This window comes from Leuciscus leuciscus, assembly GCF_965113295.1.
Source record: "Leuciscus leuciscus genome assembly, chromosome: 9".
Lineage (NCBI taxonomy): Eukaryota > Metazoa > Chordata > Actinopteri > Cypriniformes > Leuciscidae > Leuciscus > Leuciscus leuciscus.
Window position 1 is genome coordinate 42890656 of NC_138733.1, and position 13530 is coordinate 42904185.

Below are 13530 nucleotides of genomic sequence, written 5' to 3' on the forward strand. Positions count from 1 at the left end.
GCTCAGTGAGACGATCCCACCACGTGAAACATTCAAACAAAGTTAAGTGAGGCTCCGCCTCTGGTTCCTTGGGGAGACAGGAGGTCTTACCCCTCCTCCGCTGTTTCTGATGGCAATGTGCAGGCTCTGGGCTGGGCGGAATCAGCGACGGATGGGGCTCTGGGCTGGACATCACCAACCCAGGGTCGAAGAGGGGCCAGAGTGGAGAGTGGTGTCGGGATTCCTCTCGACCACCTCGTCTATTGCAGCCTCCACGGGTCCCGCGAAATTTGATCAACCGGGTCCCCTCAAAAATCTGTCTTCTCTCCCGCTCGGTGGCTGGGGAAGAGACATTGGCATACATACCGCTGGATCTTGTGTTTGACGGAGTCCTTATGTCACGATCCACACACAGGAAACAAGAGAGAAGATCCAATTGCAGTAAGTATTTATTAGGGAAATCCGTATCAGTGGTCAAATCCAGGCATGGGTCAAAATCCGATAAGGCAATCCAAAACAAGACACAAACAAGAACAGGCAGGAAACAGAACACAGAAGTGGCATGATAAATACAAGGACTCCGTGACACATACTAAAACAGACAGGGTTATATACACAGGGAAATGACAATGCTAATGGGGAATTGGCTGAGTGCAATGATTAGTGACAAGGGACAGCTGAGTGCAATGAAGAAACAAGGATCGTGGGGAATGTAGTTCAGAATGTGACAGACACCGTGGGGAAGGAGGATATCTAGTGGTGACCCAGGGAACTCAAACCAGACACTGTGACATACGTGAGCCCAACACCGCTTACTTTCACTTTCGCTTTAAATTATTTCGTTTTGGCTTGTTTATAGATATTTTTTTCATTCTTGTTCTGTTCTGAATATCATTAAATTTAAAGGATTTTTGTGGAATATTTTTAGTGTATTTTTTAAGCATACAGCAAACGATAGTAGGCTATTAATTGGTTAAAATTCTTACAATGGTTAATGGTTAACCGGTTAATTAGCATCCCTGTAGTTTTAGCTAGATCAAAAGAGTGCAAAATCAACTTTGCGTTGCGATCGCGTCACGGATAAGCCACTGCACGTGCATCATCAAAAGCGGTTGTTAAGAAAAGTGCTGAGCTGAATTTTTGTGCCAGCTGTGCACAACAGAGCACTTTTAAATGAGAATAAAGTCTAATTCGCCTTTAGCCCCATTGTATTCTGTATGCTTGGCTTAAGAATAGGCCTATATAGGCCTATGGGTCGCGTCAATTAAAAAAAAAAAAGGGTCGCTCTTGAAAAAGTTTGAAAACCACTGCACTACCATAGCGCCTCTGGTGGTGTGTAGTAGTAGTACACTCAGTACGGAAGAACATGGCAACAGGTCTGAGCCTGTTACAAGACAAAGAAGTGGATGACGTCACTACAGGCGCTCTTTTATACTCAGGTGCACCTGTGGTGATCTGGTTCAATCTGGTTCAAAATCAACAACTAAATTCATGCTAGTCAGGATTTAAGTCCACATAAGCATATACAGCTCACAGACCCTTGTCAAAAAATCCTATTGGAATTTCAGTTTATCCTGTAGGATCTTATGGATTCCAATAGGATCTTATTGGATTCTTAGAATCCTATTGGACATTCTGATTTATTTTAATGGAATTTCAGTTGATCCTGTAGGATCTTATTGGATTCCAATAGGATCTTATTGGATTCTTAGAATCCTATTGGACATTCTGATTTATTTTAATGGAATTTCAGTTGATCCTGTAGGATCTTATTGGATTCCAATAGGATCTTATTGGATTCCAATAGGATCTTATAGATTCTTAGAATCCTATTGGACATTCTGATTAATTTTAATGGAATGTCACTTTGTCCTGTAGGATCTAACTTGATTCTTATAGGATCTTATTATTCTTAGACTCCTTCATTCAAATTTATTTTCATGGAATTTCAGTTTGTCCTATAGTATATATATATTTTTTAATTCTATATCTGTATTTCTGTATGTTGTGCTGTTTTTCCAGGTAATTACAATTAAATATTATAAACATTTATACAGCAAGATCATTTTAATCATTTCAATTCAGAAATTATATACATTATAGACAGATTCATAAATAAAAGATTATAAATACAATTTAGGTAGAATGTCATGTAGTCGACACAATAAAATGATTTATTTACACTTGCAGGAACACCATTAAATATTAAATATATTAAATGAAATATATAATATTAAACATTAAATGCATAATATTAAATATTATAAACATTTATACAGCAAGATCATTTTAATCATAACACAACATTTTATTTATTCATTAATTATTATCATCATTTATTTATTTATTATTGTAAATAATAATTATAATTATAATAAAAAATCTTGGCGTTAGAAAGTTAACATAATAAAAACTGAACGGAAAATAATTTGTATATTCATACAAAGAACACCGCCCACAACTCGTAGGCATGAACATTCAATTGCGCATGCGCATCCTTGCTCACACTGCAGCGCAACGGTCGGAGGAGACGAACTTTCTGTGACGAGCTGTGACAAACAATTGTAAGTAACATATTTAAACGTTTCTTTATATTAACATTTGACACAATCTAGAAATATTTATGTGTAAGCCTGCGTACAATGTTTTTTTCTTAACATAGACATGTGTGGTCAGTAACGTTAACGTTAGTCATCTGCTTTTCGGTATAGATCATGTTTAAAGTTAACGGTCTTACATTTATCAACTACTTACACCATAAGTAGAAACTTTTAAGTAGAAATACACCTTAATTAGAAACTTAAGTAATTTCTTAAAGGTTATTTTTGTAGTTAACATCTCAATGGACTTAATCATCAGTGGCAGTCGGTTATGCCTCGGACATACGTTTCTGTTGCTGGTTGCTTAGTAACAGTTTAAAACATTATTTTGGAGGGAAATGGCCCTTATCTGTTCTAAATCCACTGTAAACCTCGCAATATAAACGAGAAACCTCAACCAAGATTAATACACCTATTAAACATTCATGTATTTTTACATTAAACATCAAAGCATATAATATTAGGAGAAACACTTTTTGTTTTACCCACACATCAAGAGCATGTGATTGACTGAATATATTGTCTTTTTTTTATTTTTTATCCTATTTAGAAAATGAGGTTTATGTTAATCCAATGGATTGAAGATCCCCAACATGGGATGTGCTTCCAACGAAAAAAAACTGAGAGAGTGTGTTTGAGTGTATGTGTGTGTAAGTCTGTAATGTATATAATCTGTAAAAAGGAATAAATTCATTAGTTATGAAAGAAGAAATAAATAAATAAAATACTAATGAAATTAAAATAACAGAAAATGCATTTGTTGATTTGTTTGTTTTATTTCATCAATCCATTATCAGTGCCTTAGAAATGTGTGCACTAATACTGTGTGCCCAAATCACCTGCCATGCTGTTTATGTGACTGCAGGTTGCACAACATGCATTAAACAGTGAACAATATCTACATCGAGGTGAGTTTAAGCAAACTGCAAGACACAATCAAAAAACTACCATTAGTAAAAGAAAAACATTGGAAGAGTGCACCTTTAGGATTCTAAAAAATTCTCAAGAAAAAAAAAGGAAATCCCATATAAACTGGAGTAGTGACCCAATTGGATCCCATTAAAATCCTGTAGAAAATACTACAGGATATTTATGCATTGTCCTATAAGACAATTTCTATCGGAATCCTATAGAATATGTATGTATAGTCCTGTAAGACAATTCCTATTGGAAATCCTATAGGAATGGTTCCAAAATATGATAGAAATTCTAATTAGAATCCTGTACAATTTTCTTATTGGAATCCTTTAGGATTTTTTGACAAGGGGTGACCTAATGGTGTCCTAAAACTCCATCAGGTGACCTAATGGAGAAAAAAAAAAACATTGGGAGAACCCAGGCTCAGTCGGGGGCCAGTTCTCCTCTGGCATTTATGAGCTAGAGGCCGGATTGTAGTTTGAACTGTGGGATTATATGAATGCCTGGCCGAAGAGATGCGACTTTAATCTAGTTTTAAACTGGGAGAGCGAGTCTGAGCAACGAACAGTATCAGGAAGACTATTCCAGAGTTTTGGAGCTAAATGTGAAAATGCTCTCCCTCCTTTGGTGGTTCTGGATATCCTAGGTATGACCAAAAGCCTTGAATTTAGTGATCTTAAAGAGCGCGATGGATTATAGGGTGATAGAAGATCCGTTAAATAGACTGGAGCTAAGCCGTTTAGGGCTTTATAAGTCAGTAGCAATACCTTGTAATTAATACGGAACTTTATAGGTAACCAATGCAGTGATGATAAAATCGGTGTTATATGATCATATTTTCTTGATCTCGTAAGAACTCTAGCGGCGGCATTTTGGACTAACTGTAGCTTGTTTATTGAGGATGCAGGACAACCAGCTAATAAAGCATTACAGTAATCCAGTCTCGAGGTCATGAATGCATGAACTAACTTTTCTGCATCAGAAACTGATAGCATATTACGTAGCTTAGCAATGTTTCTAAGGTGGAAAAAGGCTGTTTTTGTAACATATGAAATATGATTTTCAAAAGACAGGTTGCAATCGAGTATAACACCCAGGTCTTTTACTGTAGAGGATAAAGTAACAGGACATCCTATGATGTTAAAGTTGTATTGTGCGAGGTTTTGTGGGCGGTTTTTTGAACCGATAAGTATTACCTCTGTCTTGTCTGGATTTAATAAAAGAAAATTACGCGTCATCCAATCTTTTATATCTTTAACACACTCTGTCAATTTGGAAAATGTAGCGTTTTCATCCGGCCGTGATGAAATATATATTTGAGTGTCATCAGCATAACAATGGAAACTAATTCCATGTTTCCTTATAATATTTCCAAGTGGCATCATATATATTGAAAATAACAGAGGGTTATGATCGATTTTTCTCCATTTAAATAGACAAAATGGTAGCGGTCAGATAGGTATGATTTGAACCAGCTTAGTGCTTGTCCTTGAACACCAGTATAATTTTGTAGTCGATCTAAGAGTATTGTGTGATCTATAGTATCGAACGCAGCACTAAGATCAAGTAAAACTAGTATTGAGATACAGCCTTGGTCAGAAGCTAAAAGTAAATCATTTGTGATTTTAACGAGCGCAGTTTCAGTGCTATGATGCGGTCTGAATCCAGACTGAAACTTTTCATAGATCTCATTTTGTTGCAAGAAAGAGCCCAGTTGAGCGGACACCACTTTTTCTAATATTTTAGACATAAATGGAAGATTTGAAATGGGTCTATAATTTGCTAGATTATTATGATCTAATTGTGGTTTCTTAATGAGAGGTTTTATAACTGCCAGTTTAGACCGCTACCATTGTTGAAATATCCAAGATGGCGCCGCGGATGGCTGCCTCGGTGTGGAGCTCTCCAGTTATTGTGTTAGGGGCATAGGGGTGGTGGCGCAATGGATAAGACACATGCCTTTGGCGTGAGAGACCCGGGTTCGAATCCACTGTGAGACACCAATGTGTCCCTGAGCAAGACACTTAACCCCTAGTTGCTCCAGAGGCGTGCGACCTCTGACATATATAGCAATTGTAAGTCGCTTTGTATAAAAGCGTCAGCTAAATGAATAAATGTAAATGTAAATGTAAATGTATTGTGTTGTTTTTGTTGGTTTGTTCTGCGTTTAGTCATTCTTTTCCTATCAGTTTCACCAAAGACGAACTACTGGACATTAGGAAACACACACCAGACAACTTTTTCACAGATTTTGATTACTCAGACGTTTTACTGGACATTCTCGTCGGAGGGGCAGCGGTGTTGTTCAAACGCGCGGTCAGACGCAAACGCGGGAAGCGCGCTGGCGCGCTGGTTAAACTCCGCGAGCGCGGCCTCCGCACTGCACTCCCTAGTATTCATCTTGCGAATCTCCGATCTCTTCCTAACAAAATGGACGAACTTCTTCTCCTCACCCGCACTAACAAGGATTTTTTTAAACTCCGCTGCTCTGTGCTTCACTGAAACCTGGCTGAGTGAAGCCATACCGGACAACGCACTACATCTGCCGGGCTTTCAGCTGTTCCGAGCGGATCGCATCGCGGAACTAACGGGGAAAACGAGAGGTGGTGGATTGTGTTTCTACATTAACGAAAGTTGGTGTTCAGATGTAACAACACTGAAGAAGATGTGCTCTCCTAATTTAGAGGCACATTTCATAAACTGTAAACCTTTCTACTCGCCGCGGGAGTTTTCCTCATTCATTCTCGCGAATGTTTACATTCCTCCAGACGCGTGTGTGAGCGCGGCGATACAACAGCTGGCTGAACATATAGCTGAAATGGAACAAAGGTACCCAGACTCTCTTTTAATCATTCTTGGGGATTTTAACAAAGCAAATCTCTCCCGTGAACTGCCAAAATACAGACAGCATGTTACATGTCCTACCAGAGACAGTAATATATTGGACCACTGTTACACCACGATAAAGAATGCGTATCACTCCGTCCCACGGGCAGCTTTGGGGCTCTCTGATCATTGTTTGGTTCATCTTATACCGACCTACAGGCAGAAACTGAAATCAGCTAAACCTGTAATAAGGACTGTAAAAAGATGGACCAACGAAGCAGAGCAGGATCTACAGGCCTGCTTCGATTGCACTGATTGGACTGTTTTTGAAGCTGCAGCCACCGATCTGGATGAGCTCACAGATACTGTAACATCATATATCAGTTTCTGTGAGGATACATGCATTCCTACCAGGACATTCTTATCATTCACTAATGATAAACCATGGTTTACTGGGAAACTCAAACAGCTTCGTCATGCCAAAGAGGATGCTTACAGAAGTGGGGATAAAATCTTGTATAACCAGGCCAGAAACAGACTGACAAAGGAGATCAGAGTTGCTAAAAGAAGCTACTCTGAAAAGCTGAAAACCCAGTTTTCAGCCAACGACCCGGCATCAGTCTGGAGAGGCCTGAGGAACATCACCAACTACAAATCACCATCCCCCCGATCTGTGGAGAATCAACAACTGGCTGACACTCTCAATGCATTCTATTGCAGGTTTGAGAAGCCCAGACTCACACCTCACACCCGCTCTGATGTGCACTTCACACATCCACCATCACCTCCTGCAACCCCTCTCCTCCCCCCTTCTGCCATCCAACCTGAGCTTAAGGTCTGTGTGGAGGACGTGAGCCGAGTCTTCAAAAAACAGAAGACTAGGAAAGCTTCAGGCCCAGACGGCATCTCATCTGCTTGTCTAAAAGCCTGCGCTGACCAACTGGCCCCAGTCTTCACGCAGATCTTCAACAGATCATTGGAGCAGTGTGAAGTTCCCTGCTGCTTCAAACGCTCCACTATCATTCCGGTTCCCAAAAAACCTAAAATCACTGGACTTAATGACTACAGACCTGTCGCTCTCACGTCTGTGGTCATGAAGTCGTTTGAAAGACTGGTGTTGGCCTATCTGAAGGACATCACTGGACCCCTTCTGGATCCCTTTCAGTTTGCTTACAGAGCAAACAGGTCTGTGGATGATGCAGTCAACATGGGACTGCACTATATCCTGCAACATCTTGACAGACCTGGGACTTATGCACGGATCTTATTTGTGGACTTCAGTTCGGCCTTCAATACCATCATCCCTGATCTTCTCACAGCCAAACTGACTCAGCTCTCCATGCCATCCTCAATCTGTCAGTGGATCTCCAGCTTCCTGACCGACCGGCAGCAGCGAGTGAGACTGGGGAAGCTCACATCCAGGACCCTCACCATCAGCACTGGCGCCCCCCAAGGGTGCGTTCTCTCCCCACTGCTCTTCTCCCTGTACACTAATGACTGCACTTCTAAAGACCCCTCTGTCAAGCTCCTGAAATTTGCAGACGACACCACCGTCATCGGTCTCATCCAAAATGGTGACGAGTCTGCTTACAGACTGGGGGTTGAACAGCTGGCTGTCTGGTGCAGCTATAACAACCTTGAGCTGAACACGCTCAAAACAGTGGAGATGATTGTGGATTTCAGGAGAAAATCCCCAGCACTCCCCCCTCTCACCATCATGAACAGCACTGTGGAAGCAGTGGAGTCATTCAGGTTCCTGGGCTCTACCATCTCTCAGGACCTGAAGTGGGCAAATCACATTGACTCCATTGTGAAAAAGGCCCAGCAGAGACTGTACTTCCTTCGCCAGCTGAAGAAGTTCAATCTGCCACAGGAGCTGCTGATCCAGTTCTACTCAGCCGTCATTGAGTCTGTTTTAAGCACTTCCATCACTGTCTGGTTTGGTTCAGCTACCAAATCGGACATCAGGAGACTACAACGGACAGTCCGGACAGCAGAGAGGATTATTGGTGCCCCCCTGCCAACCCCCCAGGACCTGTACTCTTCCAGAGTGAGGAAGAGAGCAGGTAAAATCATCACAGACTCCACTCACCCTGGACACCCCCTGTTTGAACTGTTACCGTCAGGACGGCGACACAGATCACTGGCCACAAGAACATCCAGGCACAGGAACAGTTTCTTTCCACAGGCCATTTCCCTTCTGAACACTTAACATGCCCCCCAAGGCATATGCCTGTAAGTGCAATACTCCCACTGTCTAGTGCAATATTCTCTTAACTCAGGTGATATTTATATTTATATTATTCATACTACTCAAAATACTGTAAATATGTTCATAATCTGTAACATGCACTAGACTCCCACTGTCTAGTGTAATATTCTTTAACTCAGGTGATATTTATATTTATATTATTCATACTTCTCAAAATACTGTAAATATGTTCATAATCTGTAAATGTTTATTCAGACTAAACCCAACTGTGACCCCTTTTTTTTTTACTTTTTATACTATTTTTATTTTATTTTTTTTAAATATATTTTATTCTTAGAATTTGTATTACTATGTTTCTTGTTGTATTTGTATTTGTATATGTGCACTGGAAGCTTCAGTACCAAGAAAAATTCCTTGTGGGTGCAAGCACACTTGGCAATAAAGCTCTTTCTGATTCTGATTCTGATTCTGAAATGTTCTTGGAACATGACCTAAAGATAATGACGAGTTAATAATATTGAGGAGAGGCTCTTCCACTACAGGTAACACTTCTTTCAGTAGTTTAGTTGGTATAGGATCTAATAAACATGTTGTTGTTTTAGATGAAGTGATAAGTTTATTTAACTCTTTTTGTTCTATAGTTGTAAAGCACTGTAATTGTTCTTGCGGAGTGATAATTGAAGATGAATTATAAGGCGCGATTGAAGATTGAACGTTTACAATTGTGGTTCTGATGCTTTCTATTTTTTCAGTGAAGAAGTTCATGAAATCATTACTACTGAACTGTAACGGGATATTTTGTTCGGGTGACGTCTGTTTATTTGTTAGTCTTGCCACGGTGTTAAATAAAAACCTAGGATTGTTTTGGTTGTTTTCTATTAGTTTGCGGAGGTGCTCAGCCCTGGCCGCTTTTAGGGCCTTTTTATAACGTGACATACTGTCTTTCCACGCTATTCTAAAGACCTCTAAATTAGTTTGTTTCCATTTACGCTCTAAAATACGGGTTTCTCTCTTTAAAACATGCGTAGTATTGTTATACCATGGTGCTTTATTTGGTAACGCTTTAGATTACAGCCCGGAAAGTACTACGTAATTAAATTGAAAGTACAGTGTAACTTTCGGTAATTACAGTGTACCTATAAAGTACTTACGTGTAAGTATAGGGGAACAATACGTAAAGTCTTGGGAATAAAGGTGTAACAACCAGGAAAATACTGCGTAATTAAAACGAAATTACAGTGTAACTTTTGGTAATTACAGTGTACCTATAAAGTACATAAGTGTAAGTATAGGGGAATAATATGTAAAGTTTTGGGAATAAAGGGGTAACAACCAGGAAAATAACAAATTATTTAGGCAAATTATTTAGACTGTAAGTAGTTACAGGGTAAGTATGACATTGCGGGCTGTAAATTAAAGTGGTGCTTCTTACTCTCTTGTTTCATGTAGTTACAGGGTAAGTACAATAAAAACACATGTAGGCCTACACACACAATCTGACATCACTTGGAAAACCTTTATTTGAAAAACAACTTATTTCAAAACAGATTTACAACATATTACACTTCTTATTCTTTATTTTTTTATTTTTAAATCAACTTTTCATTTCAAATACTAAAGTCCTGATAGAAAGTAGCATGTTTTGTCCTGTTTTGTTTCTCTTGCATGGCTTCCTCCTCCTCTTGGTCCTCCTCTTCTTTTTCTATCGTTCCACTGATTTGCCTAATCATAAGAAGGAGTCTTTTTCTATTCTGTATTATGTATTAAAAGAAAATACAGTACACCCAGAAATGTTCTCATAATTTACTCATCTTTTCGCTACCGACCAACTGTCACCAGCGAGTGCATGAGAGTCGGCTTGAATGGCTTCGCGTTTGCTGAAGCTTTAAGCGTCCAATGCATCCTCGCGGGAGTTTGATGTGAAACTCGCGCGAGAACTGGTGTCTCTGTTCTTCTGCATGGTTTGTTTTTCATTAGTATTATCTGTTATTGTTTGTATTTTGTTGTGAGCAATAATAAAAACATTAAAAAAAAATAATAATTCGACATTCGGTTTTTCGGTGCGCTTACGTCAAGCTTTACATTTTCAAGCGTAAACTTACTCAACCCTCTCATGAGGGTGACAGGTGGCCGGAAGCGATAGTCTACAGTTTAAATTTTTTTAATATTTGGTATTTTTCTTAAAAACGTTTATCGTTTCACTTCAGAAGACATTGATTCATCCATTGGGGTCGTATGGATTACTGTAGTTATTGTTGTATGTGCTGTTGTCAACTTTTAGGAACACATGAGCTTGCATTATATGCATTTACAGAGATTATTTATTTTTCTAAAAACTTTTGTTTGTGTTAATCTGAAGAAGGAAATTTGTATACATCTCGGATGACATCAGGGTAAAAGATGAGTAAATGGTGAGGACATTTCTGTAGCCTACTGTAGGCTATTTTCTTTTAACACATAATACAGAATAGCAAGAGACATGTCATGGGATTCCTTCTTAAGATTCATCAGTGGAAAGAAAGAAAAAGAAGAGGAACAAGAGGAGGAGGAAACCAAGCAAGCGAAAGTGCTGTAAATCCGTTTTTAAATAAGTTTTTTATTTTTTTTTTATAAAGTTTTCCGAGTGATATCAGATTGTGTGTGTGTACATGTGTTTTTATTGTACTTACCCTGTAACTACATGAAACAAGAGGGTAAGAAACACCACTTTAATTTACAGCCCGCAATGTCATACTTACCCTGTAAACTACATGAAACAAGGGGGTAAGAAGAATCACTTTAATTTACAGCCCGCAATGTCATACTTACCCTGTAACTACATGGAACAAGAGGGTAAGAAACACCACTTTAATTTACAGCCCGCAATGTCATACTTACCCTGTAACTACATGGAACAAGAGGGTGAGAAACACCACTTTAATTTACAGCCCGCAATGTCATACTTACCCTGTAACTACATGGAATACTTACAGTCTAAATAATTTGCCTAAATAATTTGTTATTTTCCTGGTTGTTACCCCTTTATTCCCAAAACTTTACATATTATTCCCCTATACTTACACGTACGTACTTTATAGGTACACTGTAATTACCGAAAGTTACACTGTAATTTCGTTTTAATTACGCAGTATTTTCCTGGTTGTTACACCTTTATTCCCAAGACTTTACGTATTGTTCCCCTATACTTACACGTAAGTACTTTATAGGTACACTGTAATTACCGAACGTTACAATGTACTTTCATTTTAATTACGCAGTACTTTCCGGGCTGTAATCTAAAGCGTTACCCTTTATTTTTCTCTCTGACCTTTTTTAATTTAATAGGTGCAACCACATCCAATGTTCTAGAGAGAATGGTGCTCATAGTGCTAGTTAGTTCTTCTAGTTCATCTGTTTGTTTGGGTTGAGGCAGCAGCCGAGACAGATTAGATAAGCAATTTGAGAAATTATCTATGGTGGATGGGAGGATTGTTCTGCCTGGTTGATAACGCGACGCCGCATGACATCTTACAGCAGTACGTAATATGCAAGTTACCATGTAGTGATCAGTGACTTCATCATTTTGTGGAATGATATCTATATCGGTTGGATCGGTTCCATGTGATATAATTAAATCGAGTGTATGATTAAGACGATGTGTTGGTCCGGTGACGTTTTGCTTGACCCCAAATGAATTTAATAAATCTGTAAACGCAGCTCCTAACGCATCATTTGGATTATCTACGTGTATGTTAAAATCTCCAACAATTAGTGCTTTATCGACATTGACTAATAGGTCTGAGAGAAAATCTGCAAACTCTTTTAGGAAATCAGCGTAAGGCCCTGGCGGTCTATATACGGTAGCCAAGGCTAGAGATAATAGGTATGTTTTTCTAACATCTAAGAGCGTAACATTTAGTACAAGTACTTCAAATGAAATAAACTTATTACCCGTTTTCTGGGTAACATTTAGAATATCTCGATAAATGGTTGCAACACCTCCGCCACGACCAATCAGACGGGGCTCATGCTTATAACAGTATCCAGGAGGAGTAGACTCATTAATACCGAAATAATCATTTGGTTTAAGCCAGGTTTCAGTAAGGCAAAGTACATCGAAGCTATTATCTGTGACTATTTCATTTACAATAACTGCCTTAGGTGTGAGTGATCTAATGTTTAGAAGACCTAGCTTTAGAAATAGTTTTTGTTTACTAATAGCAACATTTTCTGTTTTAATAACAATTAGATTTTACCTAGATCCTGCATTAGATTTATTATTTGATCTCACTAAACGAGGAATAGACACGGTTTCTATGCAATGTTCTACACTAGTATTTATATCAGTTGGATTGGTGCAGCAGAGACTATGATTTGGACTTTTGGTTACTAGTCAAAGGGTATTTAACATTTTGGAGATGTTATCTGACAGAAGATCCGCTCCGAATCTGCTTGGGTGTAAGCCATCAGCACGGAAAAGCCTAGGACGCTCCCAAAACAGATTCCAATTATTTACAAAGAGCAGTTTCTGCTCATTGCACCATGACATTAACCATTCATTTAGCGCAAATAATCTGCTGAACTTTTCATGCCCTAGTCGGTACGTGGGAAGCGGTCCTGACACAATGATCGTTGTTTCAGGCGATGTGCTGCGTACCGTATCGATTAGATTCCTGAAGTCTTTCTTCAGAATCTCCGTCTGGCGCAGCCTGATGTCGTTCACTCCCGCGTGCAGGACCACAGTTCCGACGCGCTCGTCACCGTTCAGGATCTCGGGAACGCGAGCAGCGATTTCAGAAACACGAGCACCAGGAAAGCAGTGACTTTGCACCTTACTTTTACCTAACGTAGCGTGTACGTGCCGAACGATGGAATCGCCGATGATCACAGCATCGCGTTCTGTTTCGCGTAGAGGGGAGAAGCGGTTTTGTGTCGATAACTCGAAAACCGGGAGGGTCGGAGAAAGTCTTGGTCTAAACCTGACTCGCGTCTTCCGCTGCGGAACCACCCAGGCTT

At 39.4% G+C, this 13530-nt stretch overlaps 1 long non-coding RNA gene across 1 annotated transcript; it reads right to left on the reverse strand.

Annotated features, from left to right (window-relative positions):
* Positions 1-11038: 11038 nt before the first annotated feature.
* Positions 11039-11829, reverse strand: LOC309505591. Its single transcript, XR_014208506.1, has 2 exons — positions 11421-11829; positions 11039-11281 (listed from the first exon to the last, which is right to left on the reverse strand). It is a non-coding gene; the product is annotated as an uncharacterized lncRNA (long non-coding RNA).
* Between the last annotated feature and the right edge of the window lie 1701 nt (positions 11830-13530).